This window comes from Telmatherina bonti (assembly GCF_933228915.1).
Source record: "Telmatherina bonti genome assembly, chromosome: 4".
NCBI classification, from domain to species: Eukaryota; Metazoa; Chordata; class Actinopteri; order Atheriniformes; family Telmatherinidae; genus Telmatherina; species Telmatherina bonti.
The window spans coordinates 8,191,060-8,210,946 of NC_136622.1; the positions used below are offsets into that span (position 1 = coordinate 8,191,060).

General features: G+C 46.4%; 1 protein-coding gene across 4 annotated transcripts in view; it reads left to right on the forward strand.

Moving 5' to 3' along the window:
* The window catches only part of sulf2b (sulfatase 2b), a 108,099-nt gene that overhangs the window by 23,762 nt on the left and 64,450 nt on the right, over positions 1-19,887 (forward strand). For 3 of the 4 annotated variants that reach the window (XM_079239157.1, XM_079239161.1, XM_079239159.1), the window contains exon 2: positions 5,781-5,819. The gene's annotated coding sequence lies outside the window, so the exon portion shown is untranslated. Of the gene's footprint in view, positions 1-4,464; positions 4,578-5,780; positions 5,820-19,887 lie in introns of all 4 variants that reach the window. The other variant, XM_079239158.1, reaches the window with a different exon arrangement.

Below are 19,887 nucleotides of genomic sequence, written 5' to 3' on the forward strand. Positions count from 1 at the left end.
ATATATATATATATATATATATATATATATATAAACACGTGTTGCAAAAGATGCAAGCCTGTTGTGACCAAACATTCAATGCTGGAGGTCACCGCCAGGGGGCAGGAGATCATGAAAAGGTCAATCCACTGGTAAAGTTGTATTTCTGCAGCATTTCTGTAAAAAAAAAAAAGGATTAATCAATCCATTGTTAAATGTTAGGCAGGAGTGTTTGTCACTGTGCACCGGGGAGGTTCAACTATAAAACTGCTGGTCGTTGCAAATGAAGCCATAGAGGCGTTTTTCAAACCATTGTGTTTACCTCCTGTCTCCTGTTCATGCTTGTATTCACATGAGTGCCTCATGTTAATATTTCACCTCAGACACGCAGTGTTTCCTCGTGTCAATGTGTGCGGCTTACATGCCAAACGTACGCTGGGAATGCGTGGGCGCCACGACACATTACCATGTCTATCCCAGACCTAAGCCGTGCTGTCATTTTGCTTTTAAAGAGAAGAGACTTTCTCCTGCAACCCTTCCAAACAAGACATACTGGTTCAGTCTTTTTCTAACTGGACTCTCATGAACTTTAACATTTAACACGCCATCAGAGGCCTGGTGATGCTGTTGTGTATCTCCTGAGTTTTTCCTGTTTCTCTGAGCATAGCACGATGTGACTTTCCGCTGAACCTGCTGTGATGTGCCCTCCTGGGAGTATTGGTAGCTGTTCTGGATGTTTTCCTGAATATGTACTCCAGATAGACTGGAAATGACCTTAGGACCCTTACCAGCTTGATGGGCAGCAACTGTTGCTTTTCTTAGACGACTGCTGATATTTCATCTTTGGTGTTGTGTTAACACACACACCTGAAAAAACTTCTGTTTTCTCTTCAACTCGTTGCATGTGTTCATGTCGAGTCCTCCGTGTTTCCCCACATTGTGTGAAGTGTGTTTGTGTGTGCAGAACAGCAGCAATTTATCTGAATTACATTCCCTGTCTGATACTAATAACTGGGTTTAAACTGTGCTGCAGTAACTTTTCCCTCTGTGGCTGCAGTTCCTGTTGCCTTCATGCTTTTCTGCCCCTTTAATCACAGTTAAAATGATCAATTGTGCAGTTCTTGGACCATGACATGAAACCAGGTTATTGGATTTCCAAATCTGCTCTGAAACTTTTGATTCAATCAGTCGATCTTAAAGCTGGATTCAGGTTTCATGAGCAGATGCTGAACTCTCTCTCTGGCAGCAGCAGAACCTTTATGTGGAGCTCAGGTGGGCCGCAGTTTCCATCCAAACATCAGGTTCGGGTCCAGGTTCAGGTCTTTGACCTTCATAAAGACCTCCACTGTGTGGTCCTATTATCCAACCAACACACAAACACGTCAACCCCCCTAAAAAGCAGACCACCAGCCCGGCTAATTGGTGATGTTGTATCGCCTCCCTTGTGTCTTTTGCTCTCTCTGTTTTTTTTCTTTCCATGAACACACACTCTCTCACACACACACACACACACACACACACACACCAACACACACACGACACAGTGGGAATTGGCAGCTTGGAGCGAATTGAGAAAGAAGGCAGAAAGTCATTACTTCTTACTAGATTGTGTGTGTGTGTGTGTGTGTGTGTGTGTGTGTGTGTGTGTGTGTGTGTGTGTGTGTGTGTGTGTGTGTGTGTGTGTGTGTGTGTGTGTGTGTGTGTGTGTGTGTGTAATCCCACCATCAGTATGCTGCTCAGGCTTTGCAACAGAGGGGAGGAAATTGAAGAGAAAGGAAAGAAAGAAGAGAGGGGGGGGGGCGACAGTCCAACATGGAGTTCTTTTGATTACAGATGGTAAATGTGCCTTAGCTCTCCTCCTCCTATTCGTCATCGTCTCCTCGCTCCTTCTCACTCGAGGGATTTGAGGCGGACGTGAGAAGAATCCCTGACCGGGTTGTGTGTGTGTGTGTGTGTGTGTTTGTGTGTGTGTGTTTCGTGTGTTGGTGGTATCATTAGAAGCAGAGCGGGGGTCACGCAGGTCGACTGAGACGCTGTCTGCCACCTGAAGCTGCTGCTGTTTCATTAAAATCTGTCATCTGAACCGACTTGATTCTGAGCTGGAAATGATGGTTCTGGACTCGGGGAGTTTCGGTTCGGAGCCGGTTTGAGCAGCGCTTCTTTTTAGGGAGGGGCTTCCAGGCGTGATGGATGCTACATCTCTGCCTTGATTTGGTCTTTTAAATCATCTGAGAGTGAACCAGACTCACAAGCTCTGTGTTTTTTCCATTGACTTGCTGTTCTAAAGCCTTGATGAACTCCGTTCTGCCGGTTTATCAGATCTGGTTTTACCCCATGAACCCCCCAGAAACCACAGGTCCTTCGATAGAGAGCTTTCACTAATACCTGAAGCCAGAGCCGTGTTGAGGCCTCATCGTCATAATGACACATCTTTCTGCTATGCTTTATGCTTTAGACGTTTTCAGGCTTGCTTGGAGTTGTCCCTCTGGCAAGTCCTGGGTCTTCCACGGGGTCTCCTCATGCCCTCAACTCCAACCTAGAGCGTCACATTGCAACAAGATGACCGAGCCATCTCAACTAGTTCCTCTGGATTTGGGGCGGAGCAGCAGTTCTACTCAGATCTCCTCCTTAGGGAATGACCAGACAGCTGGTAAAGGAAGGTAATTTAATTTCTTGTATCAGGGACTTCGTTCTTATGGTCACTACCCACAACTGGTGACAGTAGACGAGGATAAGAACGTAGATCAGACGGTAAATAGGGAGCTTCACCCTTTGGCTCCGTCTTCACCACAACAGACGGCTGCAGAGTTGACGGCACTGTGGACACCGGACTGAAACACCTGTCCATCTCGCGACGCATGAAGATAATCCAAAACATTTGAGCTCCTCCACTGGCACCAAGTGGACCACCCGCCCACCTCTAACAATCGTCTGTATCTTTAAGGAGTTTGGGTGGGACAGGTTCCTGTTTGCCTTTGTTAGATTTGTCTTTTTCTCTATTTGCATTTTGCACAGCCAGTTTTGTATGAAAAGTGCTGTATAAATAAAGTCTGATTGATGGATCAGGCTCTGAAAGCAGATGTTCCAGCTGCACCTGTTGGAAGTCTATTCTCGGTCTCACGGTGAGTCTGCAGAGGAGGAAATGTTGGGGATTAAAGCTGACTCCAGGTTTTTATGTGAAGTGAAACCTGAGCTGTTGCTGCAGGGTTGGATTTGCCTGCTGTTGCCACATTAGATCCCAAGGAAATTCCCTGGTGTGGTCATCAGCTGTGTTTACGTCCCTCTCAGTGTTTGCCACAAAGCTGAATGTGATAACTCTGTGTTAGCCAAGTCACCCAGAGGCTCTGCTGTCCGTTGTGCTTGATTTCAAAGGCTTGTAGGTGATGGTTTTTCTGTCCCTATCAGACATTTTTAACCTTGACTTGTAATATTAGCACTGTATGAGACTAGAAACTGGACCACCTCAACCACATCAGTCCTCCGTGAAGGGTCCACAGGGGTCCATTTTACTAAGACAGAAATAAAACAGCTTGTTTTTAAAGTTTTTGCACATGAACTCAACATTTGTCACTTGACCATGTTGCACATTTGTAGACATGTATGAATTTGCAATATGTCAGTTACATTACCAAGCTGTCTCTAAAGCCCTGTTAGCATTAATTTCCTCAGAACGGGTCAGTTTTTCTGCCATCATTCTCACCCCTGACAAGAGCTGTTTGACCGCTCAGAGTCACCACACAGATGGATGTCTTGTCCAGAAGAAAGCGTGTGTGAGAACATAGATGAGTTATCTGTGTAAACGCAAGAAAGTTGTCTCATTAAGTCTCGTTTATCCTCCCTTTCCTTACAGAACAGGCATAGACTGCCAATCGCCACTGCCCGCAGCCTCCCATGTGTCCTTTATGTCTGCGTTGTTGTTAGACAATGCATCCACCAGAGGGCGGTGGAGAGTTCAGAGTTCCTTTCTGAGTTTTGGACGATAAGAAACATGGTGACTGTAGAGCCGATCATGATGAAGTTTATTCTCTCTGTGTGATAACTAAAACTTTTAAATCTCTTTTTTTCTTTGTTCCTTTTGCTGGTAACATAAACTGAACTGCACGACTTCCTCTGTGGTTCGTGGTTGTACTGCTCTGCTATTGTTGCTATTGTTTGAGAATGCATCCACAAGCTCTCCGAAACTAACAGAAATACATTTGTAAATGATGCAGAACACAGAAAGACGACTCCATCTGCATGCATATTTAACCAGGTGCCTGAATGGGTGTTTTTAATCTAAAACTTATATTGGTTTTTGTTAGGTCACAGGATCAACAGCAGTATAAATAATGGATGGTTTCAGATAAGCAATGCTGTGCTTGGTTCAGAGGTCCTCATGTCCATCTACGACACCACTGCTTTTGTTTTCTCTGCTATGATCACAGAGGTTAGCAAATACTAACCTCCTCTATTCTTGCTATGTTTGTCATTTTGTTTACATCACAGGTGTTGGACTGCAGTCCAATATTCCGCTGGTTCTTGTGGTCTCTATGCTCTAAAACGCCTCACCGAAAGAACAGATTGACAAGAAGCTGCTGGATCCATTTGATTTGAATCAGGTGTGTTTGAGCAGTGAAACAACAAAAACCTACCACATACCGGCCCACGAGGACTGGAGTTTGACACCCCTAGTTTATATCCTACAGGTCAACTGCGATCTGATTTTTCTAATGGCCCCCTAGTGGAATCATCCAGTTTGTACTGGCAAATATGTGAACAGTTCTACTCCTAGTCCAGCTGGGAATTCCAATAATCCCCGGCTGCAGCCTGGAGGGGCGGGGATGGATATTGGGCGGAGTTGGATGTCAAATGGGCGTGGTTTGATATTGAATGGGCGTGGTTAGATGTCAAATGGGTGTTAGGGGTTAGGTATAGAGTTAGGGTTAGCAATGGCCACCAATCAAAATGTTGAGGGGACGGGGTTGGACATCCAGCCCCGTCCAGTATCCAGCCCTGCCTCGATCTCCAGTCTGCAGCCAAGACCCTGTCGAGAATTAGAGAACAAGACGGTAAAAAAGCAAATTTACCACCAGCCTCAGAAGCTCCACCTGGTGGTGTAACTGGATACTACAGCAACACTGTGATACAGTTTCTGTCTCATTAATTCATTTTCTGTACCGCTTAGTCCAATTCAGAGTCACGCGTTGCTGGAGCCCATCCCAGGTGAGGGTCAGCGTGCATCTCGCATTTCAGCCTCTATCATTCATTTGGTTTTATCTGTGAAGACGGTCCATGCATATGTTGGTTTTCAAATAGTGAAAAATATATATTTATAATATATAGAAATATATATATAAATAGAATGTATTAAAACCATGAATGTGAATTATTTCTAATCATTAAAATCCACATTAGAAGTAAAGCACAGTTAAACTGATGCCAATCAAACTTAGTGATCAGCTTGTTTTGTTGTTGGAAACAGTCTGTATGTTTGAATTTGATGGATGTCTGAACTGAACTGGAACATACTGGTCCAATTTGTTTCTCCATCAGTGCAGCAAGGGGTGTTATAACTGTCCATGCACGGCTTATAACCCTTTTCGACATCTGTGGGATATATTCCATGTGCATGACGTATATTCCAAATGGCACGTGATGCTCCTGCAGGATGGACACAGATAACTCCTGCTCAGTTTTATGTTCAGTGCACATGTTGTGTGTCCTCGACACAAACTGAGGAGTGTTCAGCAGGTATCTGTGCCGTCTGTCCTTCTGAAGCCTGACGATAACCTGTTAACTGTCCACTGTCTCTGTATCTACAGATCAGACACGGCAGAATCAACGCTACTCATACTTTCCAGGTAAGCTTCCCTTTACTTCTGTCCACGTGCGCTGCACAGTGCACGAGCCGGTTAGGAAGGAGGCATCTGGTCCTCTGACAGGAGCAGCTGTGATAGATAACAGTCACTGTGTGCACTCATCGTCATCAGGACTCTGAACTCGGAAACTTCCAAAACTTCTTGTTGTTTGTTGTTTTTTTTATTAAAAACTGTGACATAATGAGGAGATAACACCGGATGTGTCTGAGATCCATGCAGTAGGTTGTCAGGGGCAACGAGAGCAAAGCTGCAGCTAATGATCCTGAAAGTTTGGTGCTGCTAAATAAAACTTCTGCCAACTTCCTTGTGTTGCCATGTGTCTTCAGAATGTGTGGAAAGGATTGAGTTTGGCGTTTACAAAGATGTCGATGAGTCTGAGAGCTGTCGCCCTGTGTGTGTGTGTGTGTGTGTGTGTGTGTATGTGTGTGTGTGTGTGTGTGTGTGTGTATGGGTGTGTGTTTTCCCTTGTTGATGTTGATGATTCCCTTGTTGTGACCCGGTAACTGGAGCTTCACATTTTCACATTCCTGATTAATGATGCAGGTTGCACACAAACAATGAAAAACGCACAAGAACAGCGGCAGTGTGTTACATTAAAATCTGCTCTTTGGGAGGGAGGGGTCAGAGTTGGTGCAGGGTCCGGTGGCCCCGGCTGCAGGTGGGGTCAGGGGTCTCTCTGCAGCTCGAGGTGTCTGAGCGGTGATCCAGAGCTGCGTCACGCCTCCTCACTGTGCAGCAGGATTGTGCAGGATTCAGGTAGCGGCTCCGACTTCCACGTCGCCGCTGCAGATGCTGCGCCGTCCGCTCAGCGCCGTCCGCTCAGCGCCGTCCGCTCAGCGCCGTCCGCTCAGCTGATAGCTCCACAGGTTAAACCACAGTTTGTGTGATTTTCACCGAGTTGTGTTTGTGTTCATGATAAAGTTGCATGAAGCAGTTAAAGAGTTTCTTTCCTTGTTTGTTTCCCTGCAGCTGATTTATGGTTCAGCTGCAGCTGACCTCAACTCCTCCACATTCCTACATATATACGTGTGTGTGTGTGTGTGTGTGTGTGTGTGTGTGTGTGTGTGTGTGTGTGTGTGTGTGTGTCTCACATGTGTCTCTGATCACTGTAAGGACACACAGACAGGGAGGTGGGGGAGATTGAAAGCTCCGGAGACGTCATGTCAACACACACGAACATCTTTTTCCGTCTTCATCACACAAAGCGCAGGATGATTGATTGACAAGTTTATTGATTGACCAGCTGCTTGGATGATTGATCTGAGGATGGTGTGTGTGTGTGTGTGTGGGGTCAGTGTACCTACCATGTTTTCTTTTATAAGCTTGGCCTTAAAACATTTGAACCAAGCTGCTCTCCCTGCAACGCCCCCCGCTGTTCATTTGCATTGTTTTCTTTATTAAACCAAATTAAAAATTATTTAATACAAATTCCGCTTTTTAAAAAAACAACAAACTCGAACCACCGTTAGAAGACAACGATGGGAACCATTTTACTATGATTTTCTTTGACAATAGAATTAATAATGGTGTAATGAATGAAGTGAAACATGTCGACCGACAGGCGTTTTGTCTGTAGCGCCATCTTGTGGCGCCACCATTACTTCGGTGGAGAGTCCGATATTCCCCCTGATCTGTTTCTGCTGACCGGATCAGTGACAGCAGGGCGGACCATGTGAGACAGTGGTCCACAGTTACAGACGAAGACATCTTATCCAGAAATCTGACTGACTGTGTTTTTGTATTCAGACATCAGATCTTTTATTACCTAAAATAACATCCTGGAATGTAAAACATAACTTATCAAACGTTGGTAAAGACACAGCTTTGAACTTTTGAGAAGGGTTTTAGTTTTAGGATACTGTGGACGGGAACCGTTGTGGACGGAACCGTTGTGGACGGAACCGTTGTGGACGGGAACCAGTAGTGGACGGGACTGGTAGTGGACGGGACCGGTTGTGGACGAGACCAGTAGTGGACGGGAACCGTTGTGGACGGGAACCGTTGTGGACGGGACCGGTTGTGGACGAGACCGGTAGTGGACGGGAACCGTTGTGGACGGGAACCGTTGTGGACGGGACCGGTTGTGGACGAGACCGGTTGTGGACGAGACCGGTAGTGGACAGAAACCAGTAGTCGACGGGACCAGTAGTGGACGGGACCGGTAGTGGACGGGACCGGTAGTGGACGGGACCGTTGTGGACGAGACCGGTTGTGGACGGGAACCGTTGTGGACGGGACCAGTAGTAGACGGGACCGGTTGTGGACGGGACCGGTAGTGGACGAGACCGGTTGTGGACGGGAACTGTTGTGGACGGGAACCGTTGTGGACGGAACCGTTGTGGACGGAACCGTTGTGGACGGGAACCAGTAGTGGACGGGAACCAGTAGTGGACGGGACTGGTAGTGGACGGGACCGGTTGTGGACGAGACCAGTAGTGGACGGGACCGGTTGTGGACGAGACCGGTAGTGGACGGGAACCGTTGTGGACGGGAACCGTTGTGGACGGGAACCGTTGTGGACGGGACCGGTTGTGGACGAGACCGGTAGTGGACAGAAACCAGTAGTCGACGGGACCAGTAGTGGACGGGACCGGTAGTGGACGGGACCGGTAGTGGACGGGACCGTTGTGGACGAGACCGGTTGTGGACGGGAACCGTTGTGGACGGGACCAGTAGTAGACGGGACCGGTTGTGGACGGGACCGGTAGTGGACGAGACCGGTTGTGGACGGGAACTGTTGTGGACGGGAACCGTTGTGGACGGGACCGTTGTGGACGGGACCGGTTGTGGACGGGACCGGTAGTGGACGAGACCGGTAGTGGACGGGACCGGTTGTGGACGGGAACTGTTGTGGACGGGAACCGTTGTGGACGGGAACCGTTGTGGACGGGACCGTTGTGGACGGGACCGGTTGTGGACGGGACCGGTTGTGGACGGGACCGGTTGTGGACGAGACCGGTTGTGGACGAGACCGGTTGTGGACGGGACCGGTTGTGGACGGGACCGGTTGTGGACGAGACCGGTTGTGGACGGGACCGGTAGTGGACGGGACCGGTAGTGGACGGGACCGGTAGTGGACGGGAACCGTTGTGGACGGCACCGGTTGTGGACGGGACCATTGTGGACGGGACCGGTTGTGGACGGGACCGGTTGTGGACGGGACCGGTAGTGGACGGGAACCGTTGTGGACGGGACCGGTAGTGGACGGGACCGGTAGTGGACGGGACCGGTTGTGGACGGGACCGGTTGTGGACAAGACCGGTTGTGGACGGGAACCGTTGTGGACGGGACCGGTAGTGGACGGGACCGGTAGTGGACGGGACCGGTAGTGGACGGGACCGGTTGTGGACGAGACCGGTAGTGGACGGGACCGGTTGTGGACGGGACCGGTTGTGGACGGGACCGGTTGTGTTACTGACACAGGAAGTCGGGAGTTCGGCAGAATTTAAAGTACTGTTCTCGTCATCTGCTGAAAATTGCTGCTTTGTCATATCTCAGACTTTTTTCCAACATGGTCCAGCTGCAGCTCAGGACGACGAGCATTTGGATTAATTCCAGGTTACCTCAGTGTCCTTGGGCAAGACTCTGACAATGACATCGGGGTGTGAGTGTGAGTGAAGGTGACATGTCGTGTGAAGCGCTGTGAGTAGGAAAGCGAGGTATGAGTACAGCAGGTCCTCGAGCTGCTTTCCAGTTCCTCACGTGTTCAAGTGACAAGAAGCAGAAAAATGTGTGTGTGGGAGACGCTCTGTCGGGAATTCAGCTGCATCACCAAGGAATCTGGAGAATCTGAGTCTCTCAGAACTTTTTCATTCCAGTAGGTGTTCAACCAGCAACCACGTCATGGGGGCGAGTTAGTCCCTCTCTCTAAATCTTCTCAGGAAACCAGCCGTCACATGACACAGTGACACACACCAAGTGGACTAAAACTGAAACTAATTCATTGACTGCAACATTAATAAATGTCAGCTTCATCGGGGTTATGGCCTCTCCAACCTGGAGGCTTTGAACAGCAAATAAATATGAAGCAAAATTGGACTTGTAGATCACAGCTGCTGTGCATCGTGGGAAATCTGCAGTATGCGCATCCATCATGTGTACTTTCCATGAAGTACATGTGTGTGTCCAGTGGTCACCTCCCAGCAGAGCTCTACTGCTCTCCCATCAGTCTATTTCTGTCTCTGAGTGGGAAGGATGGCTGTACTGCCCGGAGGGAAGGAGAGAGGGATGAAAATGGAGGAGGAAGAGGAGAATAGCAGTCTCTTCATCTCATATTGACCCTGTGTCGATCTGGAAGGCGCTCTGTGTCCACTCTGTTTTGTACACATGAAATAATATGAGATGACGCCACTGGGATGAAGGAAACAAGTGGAAGCTGCTCATCTTTAAATGAAGCAGAATCTGGAATGTTTTTATGTCCAGGCATCACCTGGCGAGGTGTTTACGATGGTAGCCAGCCGTGTGAACGACGTATGAAGCGCTGGCTCGGACACATTGCTGTAAATCATCATTTCTGCTCTGAGTAGAACTTCTTAACGTGAGGTCCGTTGGGATTAAGTCGAGTCTCCGAAGTTTTTGCTGCTTCTCTGTTGGTTTTCTCTCCAGAAGGATGCAACTCAGTCATGAGTTTTGGCATAAGGGTAATTTTAATCTTCTACTTGTACGACTACTCCTTCATCACACCAATAACTTGTTCATACATGGGCCTGATGAGATCCGAGGTATCAGAGGCTGCAGAGAGCAAAGGAAAAAAGTATAAGATGAAAAACTAGCCATGTTTTCATCCTCGGAGCAGCGGCCAAATCAACTCTTAGCAGCTTCACTCTGAGTTAACTGTGCACAAAGGCAGGCTGATACTGTGAGTCGCCATGACAACAAGTAAATAAAGAATCTCTATTTTAAGCCAGCAGAGCGGCAGATACGAGACTTGCCAACATGGGCCGTGACAATAATGTTGAAGGAGGAGACGGCAGTGTAATTAATACATTACATTCAGTGTAGCAACTCATTCACAGTTTACCTGACTGGGATTTCAGTCACTGGGAGCAGTGGAGTACTTCAGGGTGCCGCACTGGGTCCAGTTCATTTTACCGGGTTCAACATTCAGAAGACACACTCCTCTACTGGAATGAGATGGCAATGAGAAGAGGTGGGTTTGTCTTTACTAGTCACACCCACAAACTCCAAACAATCATACAGGAGTGTTAAAAACACGAGAACATCGTCGTCCGCTTTACATTCTGATCATTTCTCACTTCAAGCAAAACACACAAACAAGGAGTCTCATAAAAGCAGAGACTCTGTCTCATCGTCATCGTCATCATCGTCATCATCATCGGACAGACACTCTGGAAGCAAGCAGCCAGAATCAGAAATAATGTCTTACTTTAGCTAATGTGTTTCCTGTTTTCATGGAGACGAAGTTCCTGCTGGTTTTTATGGAGACGAAGGTCCTGCTGGTTCCCGTGCAGACGAAGGTCCTGCTGGTTCCCGTGCAGACGAAGGTTCTGCTGGTTTCCATGCAGACGAAAGTCCTGCTGGTTTTCATGGAGACGAAGGTCCTCCTGGTTTTCATAGAGACAAAGGTCCTGCTGGTTTCCATGCAGACGAAGGTCCTGCTGGTTTCCATGCAGACAAAAGTTCTGCTGGTTTTCATGGAGACGAAGGTCCTGCTGGTTTCCATGCAGACGAAGGTTCTGCTGGTTTTCATGGAGACGAAGGTCCTGCTGGTTTCCGTGCAGACGAAGGTCCTGCAAGTTTCCGTGCAGACGAAGGTCCTGCTGGTTTCCGTGCAGACGAAGGTCCTGCTGGTTTCCATGCAGACGAAGGTTCTGCTGGTTTTCATGGAGACGAAGGTCCTGCTGGTTTTCATGGAGACGAAGGTCCTGCTGGTTTCCGTGCAGACGAAGGTCCTGCTGGTTTCCGTGCAGACGAAGGTCCTGCTGGTTTCCGTGCAGACGAAGGTCCTGCTGGTTTCCATGCAGACGAAGGTCCTGCTGGTTTCCATGGAGACGAAGGTCCTGCTGGTTTCCGTGCAGACGAAGGTCCTGCTGGTTTCCGTGCAGACGAAGGTCCTGCTGGTTTCCGTGCAGACGAAGGTCCTGCTGGTTTCCGTGGAGACGAAGGTCCTGCTGGTTTCCATGCAGACAAAGGTTTTACAGCGAAGTATTCTCTCTTCCTATCATAAAGCATGTTGGGCTTCACATCTTCCTGGACCTTCATGGTGTTTCTAAGGTGAATGTTGGGTCTATCTCTGGTTTCTCCTGACACTGATCATTGATAGACATGTCCATCATCATTATCATCAGCTGATGGCTTCCTGACATATTTACCTGTGTAACGCTTCTATTAAACACCTGGAAAACTGCTTATGTTTACTTTTTACCTTCTGCTGTAGAACTGTTCCTCATCAGACATGACTACTCATTCCTAGAACCACCTCAAGTTGACTGGTTCATACAGGAACTGGGCTCTACACTAATTATGTGGTTTTCTTTTTGAAAGAGAAAATTATTTACATTTTCTACTGTGTTCCTAGTGAATTTACCAACACAGTAACACACATCTTGATTCTGACACATCCGGAATAATCACATCCTGCCCTTGTTGTTGTGAAGATTTACTTATGTCATTTCAGACGGGAGCTGGAAATAACACACCTCAACACTTCGAACAAGTTTCGTTTATATTTTATTCAGGTTCAGGGTCAGGTTTAGGTTAAGGGACACGTTCCGGTTGAGGGATGCGTTCAGGGTCAGGTTTAGGTTAAGGGACACGTTCAGGTTGAGGGATGCGTTCAGGTTGAGGGATGCGTTCAGGGTCAGGTTTAGGTTAAGGGACACGTTCAGGTTGAGGGATGCGTTCAGGTTGAGGGATGCGTTCAGGGTCAGGTTTAGGTTAAGGGACACGTTCAGGTTGAGGGATGCGTTCAGGTTGAGGGATGCGTTCAGGGTCAGGTTTAGGTTAAGGGACACGTTCAGGTTGAGGGATGCGTTCAGGGTCAGGTTTAGGTTAAGGGACACGTTCAGGTTGAGGGATGCGTTCAGGTTGAGGGATGCGTTCAGGGTCAGGTTTAGGTTAAGGGACACGTTCAGGTTGAGGGATGCGTTCAGGTTGAGGGATGCGTTCAGGGTCAGGTTTAGGTTAAGGGACACGTTCAGGTTGAGGGATGCGTTCAGGTTGAGGGATGCGTTCAGGGTCAGGTTTAGGTTAAGGGACACGTTCAGGTTGAGGGATGCGTTCAGGGTCAGGTTTAGGTTAAGGGACACGTTCAGGTTGAGGGATGCGTTCAGGTTGAGGGATGCGTTCAGGGTCAGGTTTAGGTTAAGGGACACGTTCAGGTTGAGGGATGCGTTCAGGTTGAGGGATGCGTTCAGGGTCAGGTTTAGGTTAAGGGACACGTTCAGGTTGAGGGATGCGTTCAGGTAGTGGCTGCTGATGTGACCGGGCTGCAGCTCCGAGCGAACGTTGAGTCAGAACAGAAGCAGCTTGTAGCGACGCTGACTGCCAGACAGCAGCTGCTGTGGACAAAAACAGCAGCTTTGCTGATGGAGGATGCAGCCTGAGGGATGTACACTCCAAAACACAGACACACACACCTCTCCTGTGTGCTGATGGGTCAACACGGTAGCAGGTGTAGGTGGAGGACGGGTGAGTGAGAGGAGGAGGAGGATGACCGCTGCTTGAAAACAGCCTTCAGCTGTTTGTAAGAAGAAAGATAAATAAATAAAGAAGACAAATGTCCCCTCCTCTGTGGAGGACAAACTCAATCTTCCCTGCAGCGCTCCTCCTCCGCCGCCGCTCAGAAACTAAAGCAGAGAGGAAAACCTGCTAATAAATCCTGGAAAGCACTGCTGGCTGCTCCGCCACTTTTTCAGTAGAAAGGCAGGGGTTTGGAGTCCAGACCAGTTTCAGGAATGTGCTCAGATTAGAACGGAGACCAGAGAAACCAGCAGAAAGTCGTCCCACAGCTTTACACACACACACACACACACACACACACACACTCACTCACTCACTCACTCACTCACTCACTCACTCTCTGCATCCGGACCTCCCGGTACCGCTGGATTCCTGACCCAAACGTATGCCAGTTTAAATCAGGGGTGTCCTGCTCCGGTCTTCCGGGCCCACAATCCTGCAGGTTTTCCATGTATCCCTGCTGTTGGAGCAGGGATGCATGGAAAACCTGCAGGACAGCAGACGGTAAAAGGCTGACTTTGGACACCCCTGGTTTTAACAGTGACTTTTCATGTTCATCCCCGCGGAGTGGAAGAATGTTAAAAATCAGATTTGTCACATAGAAAGAATAGTGCAGGAAAACAAAGTGAAGCTCTCCAGAAAATCCAGCTGTGCTGCTCATCTGGACTGAAAAACTGCGGTCTGTCTCCAAGATATGCGTTGTAAATTACCTTGTGTCCATGGCAATGACAGACAGACGTATGGCTTTGACATATTAACTATAGTCAGTTGCTGACTTTCGAGCAACAATGTCGTCACTCAGAATGTTTTATACTGAAGGAACGACTTCTGATTGGCCACGGTGTCGCTGCATCAATGTAAACCACGATTTATTAGACAAAAACTGCTTTTAATAACAGACATTTCATCCTGTAATATAAAACAGAATCCCCTCATGGTAGGAGTCAAACGTTGGTGAAGAAATAGCGTCAGAGTTAGCATTAATCTGTAGTCTTCAGGCTGCAGGAGACCTCTCCTCATGACCTGAGGATGACGAAAGGATTTTATTAAGGAGAGAAGAGTTTTCCAACATCTAGCATTAGCTAAAACAGTATTAACATAGCTATAAAGTTCAGCAGATGTGTGTGTATGACGAGCGGAGCTGTGTGTGGAAAAAACATTAAAGCTACAACAGATTTTATCGCTAGCAGATCATGGCATCATTTTGACGTCCAGCCGTGATTGTGCAGCCCCATTTCCATCCTCTGACACACCTGGTGGAAATAAATAGCTAATTATCCAGCTTGCAAAGATCTTCAGAAAGACTATTTGCTATTTATCAGCGTGTTGGATGAGGAAAACATCTCAAACGTGCAGGCCAGTGCTACTGGAGGACCAGGAATGAGAAGGATTCCAGCATAGACATCATATATACGTAGACGGCTCGTTGTGCGCTGGACAGTGAACCAGCGCCGCCGCCATATTGGATGGGTCTCCACTTTCGAGTCTTTCTGCAGAGTCAACGCAGTTTCCCCACAACTGTTTTCTGTGCAACAACGCATACAAGTTACACACAAACAAAACACTTATCTACATAATTGGTTTATAAATAATGTTTACACAGTGAATAATCTACTAAATGCAAATGATAAATTTTACTCCTATGATGTGTTTATGGGAAAATATGATATTGATGCTTCACAAAGAGAGTTTTACATGGTAGCATATTTACCTCCGCCTAGGAGGTTATGTTTTTACCGGTTTTATCTGCTTGTCTGTTTGTGTTTAAGGTAACTTAAAAAGTTATGGATGGATTTTCATGAAGTTTTCAGGACTTCAGGACTTGTTGGAAATGTGAAAAGGAAGAACTGATTTACTTTTGGTGGTGCTCCGGATCACCGTTTGGATCCAGGAACTTTTTAAAGTCCTTGGCAGAGGTTTGCGCTCTGAGTGTTTTTCTGGGTAACTTCTGAATTGCACAGTTTTGATACAATATTTTATTTTCAGACTGTACAACTGTATCTCTGTATTGATACATTAATAAATGTAAATAAAAGAGTCAATCATAGTCAAGAGAAAGCAGCAACTATTCCCATATTTTGTTCAGCATACGGTTGCAATAACTGACAAATTATTGAAAGCAGATTGTGTGGAATTACACTTCACAAGGTTGAATAATAATTTATTTGACCAGATAAAAATAGATAAATCCAAATGCATCAATAAACAATAAAACATGTTAGTTTCAAATTCATCTGAACATTTATTTATATTGTAGCTACCTCATGTCTTAGTGAAACAGCAATGAGACGTATAGGTAGCGTGATACAATGCAACATCTATGTGTATATGATGTCTATGGATTCCAGCATTTGAGCTAAGTTAGCTGAAGTGAGCATCATTTCCAACAGGTTGTCGGCCTACACTCTTCATCTGAAGAAGGCTTGGGTTGGAGGAAGCACTCAGCTGGCTTCTTCTTCAGTGGTGGCTGTTAGCCGCTCTAAACGTGGACATGTTAGACCACATCCAGTCTTCTTCTACTGTCACTTTATTGTACAGTAGATCAATGTATCTTGACATCGGTGGTATTTATTAGTGTTGCAGTTATAAAACTGTCAATATTCTGCAGTAACTGGACTCATGGCCGGGATTTAACTTGTTGTTTTCATAACTATTCATTATGAAAAGCTAGCTGTGTGCTAGCTAGCATGACACGCTAAACACAACCACGGACAACACCGCAGGATTAATTTAGTCTGATTCAGAAACAGCTGTGATGCATCACTAAACCAACATGGCGGCAGGAAGCAGAATTACATCTTGGTCTGTGTTTGAGCTTGTCGAGTGTGTGTCAGATGTTTGTGTGTGGCTTTGCCAGAGGGAAAACAGAGTAATTACAACACAGTCTCATGTAAAGGATGAGCTGCAGCAGCAGTTGCCATGCCAACTGACCGGCAGCCAGCCTGTGTATGTTCGGTGTTTGGCCTCCCAACCAACCTGAATCCCTGCTAAAGATGGCCGCTAACATGGTGTAGAAGTCGCAGACAGCGTTGATGCTGACAGGGACAACCAATCAGCTGGTAGCATGTTTGGTCACATCACACTTCCTTTTGTCTTTCTATCATTTCCAACCAGTCTGTCCATTTTCCTCTGACATCAACAGCTGGATGGTTTCTCTTCTTCAGACCTTCTCTGGGGACTCGAGATGGTTGATGCTGCGTTTCACTTAAATCTCCTTTCTTCCTCATTCAGTTTGAACTTCATCTTCATCACGTCTGCGTGTCTAAATGTGTTGAGTTGCTGCCATGTGATTGGCTGATTAGATATTTGTATTAACGAGCGGGTGAACAGGTGATGAAGTGGACAGTACCGTCATGTAGCTGTTTCGTATCTGATTCGGCTTTCGGTGGCGACTGACTTGCTCAGGTTTAGCCGGTCAGACACCGTACTGACAGCTTGCAGCTGTTTGTATGAAATGTGGATGAAAGAAGCTGTAGTCTGCTCTCTGAGCCCAGTCCTCTCTGCAGTATTTAAAAAGCTGTCCAAAAGCCACGTTAATCAACATTTTATGTTTCTGAGAAGCACATTGTGCATTCTGCGGTTACGAGACGGTAAGAGCTATTTGATGTTCAGTCAGTTTAACTCTTCAAGTACAAACACCGACACTTCTGATGCAGTGAGAGAAAAGAAAGTCTGAGAAATCAGGATAATTACTGAATCCAATTAGATTCAGGCGATGAACAGCATTAAAGCTAAGTGTGATGTGTGAAACTTTAAATAGCCCTTACCATGCAACTCCTCTGGAATGATTCACCGTATAGATGACACTGATGATGGCTGGTTTGGACCATTTTTCCTGCTAAGATGGTCATGAAATGTTATTTTTCTTCCCTTTAGTTGTTTGTTCTCAGTTTTTTTGTTTTTGCCTGGAGCCTGATGAAGCCATCTTCTTGGCTTTTTTTCATATTCAGCTAATTAACACAAATGTCTAAAGATTTTACAGCTGAAATAAAACCTCCTGCATGTCTCATGCAGTCTGCGTTCACCTCTGGTGGGAGTTCATTTTAGTTTGTGTGACATGCAAACATTTGGATGCCTCGGGCTGCAGAGTCATCGCAGGTTTTAAATGGGGGGAAACGGAGAGATGAAAAGTTTTTCATTCGGCTGTGGTGCGAGACGGCTCGGTGTCTGAAAGACAAACTGCTGCGTGATGAAGAGCATTTAAGTTCCTGGAGCTTCAGTGGACGACCGACAGTCATGTGAAAAGAGTTTATATCATTTTACAAATTGGAATATAATGAAAGGCATCTGGTCCCTAATCAGATCGGAAGGTTCCGAAAATCCAACTTCAGATAAACAAAGACACATGATCCATTACGTAAAGCAGAAACTCCTCCAGCTTGGGTTTCTGCAGGTCTCTGAAGTTCCCACCACTGCCGCTGGACTTTGTCTGGGTCACGTCAGCGCCTGTGTTTGGCATCATGGACCTGCTGCATGAGGCAGTCTCATCAGAATTTACCTGATGGACTCGCATCTGACTGCAGAATACTTGGATATACGGAGGAGTTCAGGGTCCACTGCAGCTGCAGAACCAGCCCAGGTCGTCATCAGGACAGCTGTGGCTTGGGGAAAGTGGTGGTTTGATTCCACCTTGACCTGACATGTTAAAGTGTAAGATGCTTAACCCACAGTACCTCTGATGGGATTGTGTGTGTGTGGGAGGGAAAAGCACATGAATGGGTGAATGTGACTGAGTGGTCAAAATGAAAAACAAAGTGCGGCATAAGTACAGTTACCATGGGACCGCCACCGTATTGATCGTCGCTATGATGTGTTTGGGTTGTTGCACATTCTGACCAGACATGTCCTCTTCGGTCTGGTCTCTCTAAAGCAGGGATCCCCAATCCTGGTCCTCAAGAACTGGAGTCCTGCAGGTTTTCCAAGTGTCCCTGCTGCCCGACACCTGATTCAAACCAATGTGTATTTAGCAGACATATGCAGAGCTTGTCTGAGTCTGGGTCAGGTGTGTTCCGGCAGGAATGCTTGGAAAACCTGCAGGACACCGGTCCTCGAGGAACCAGGGTTGGGGATCCCTGCTCTAAATGACGTCTTCTTGTTTGTCAAGAAGCAGCTTTGCCAAGCTGCTGCACTTCCTCCTGCAACCTGTCTCTTTCTAACCGGGCTTAAATATTTCACATGCTAACTGAAGCCTGGCGAGTCTGAGACAACCTGGTACTGTTTTACTTCCACCACCATGTGGAGACGAGGGAAAACAACACATACACTTTCAAGGTTCCTAGGTTCCCGTCCAAAGTCTTTGCTACTGTGAGATGTTACACTGCTGGACTACAAATATAAGAAACAAGCAGAGGCAACAAAGAACCAAGTTCCGTTGGGACTCCTTAAAGGCAGAGTATGTAAGATTTCAAGGTGATTCTTTCCACCACCAGGTGGCAAACACCAGGTCGTGAGCAAAACGACAAAACTGCTACCTCCACAAACGACCACAGGTTGGCAGTAATAAGCAAAACTCACCCCTCACCCCTCCTCCTTGTCAGCTCCAGTGAGGGCAGGAATCGCTTGTGAGCTGTAGCTCAGAGCCGCTCTGCAATAAATGGGCTTATACTCCCCCTACTGGTGGAAAAGAAGTACTTTTTTTTTTTTTTTTTTTTTTTTTTTTTACTGGTCAGAAAACATTCAAGAAGGGTCTTTGTTATTAATTAAACTTGTAATTTAATAACGCATCAAATATGGACAGACTGGAACCTACATGTTTAAAAAACTATCTGATTATTATTGTAGTTATTTTGTTAGATTATTTATTTTGAAAATAATACATTCTCTACCTTTAAAGAAAATAAATAACAAATGGAGCTCGGTTCAGCCTCTGCAGGTAAAGCTAGTGATCATCAGGTTACCATGACTACGAGAAGTCAGAGTGTGAAGCATCAACACCGCGTGATGGCAAATATCTGGCGATACGATATTTATCACAATACGGGCCAACAGTACGATATATTACGATATATCAGGATACTTTAAGCAAGACAACAAGATTTTTCTTTACTTGTAAACGCTGAATGCTGCCATCAACTTCCTGAATAAGAACAGAGGATCTACATTTCACTGAAGAAAATAAAAACACGGATATTTCTGTACAAGATGAATAAAGAAATGAAAGTCCGCCTCATCAGGAAAGATTGGTTGTTTGATAAAAATCAGTACAGTGCTTTTTACTATCAAATAATTATATTGAAATAATATTGTCACACAAAATATTGCAATCTTTGGATATATCAATATCAACCAGCGGTCGAGATGAAGCTCGATGGCAGGAGTGTGAAGCAAATATTGGATGTCATCTAAAAGA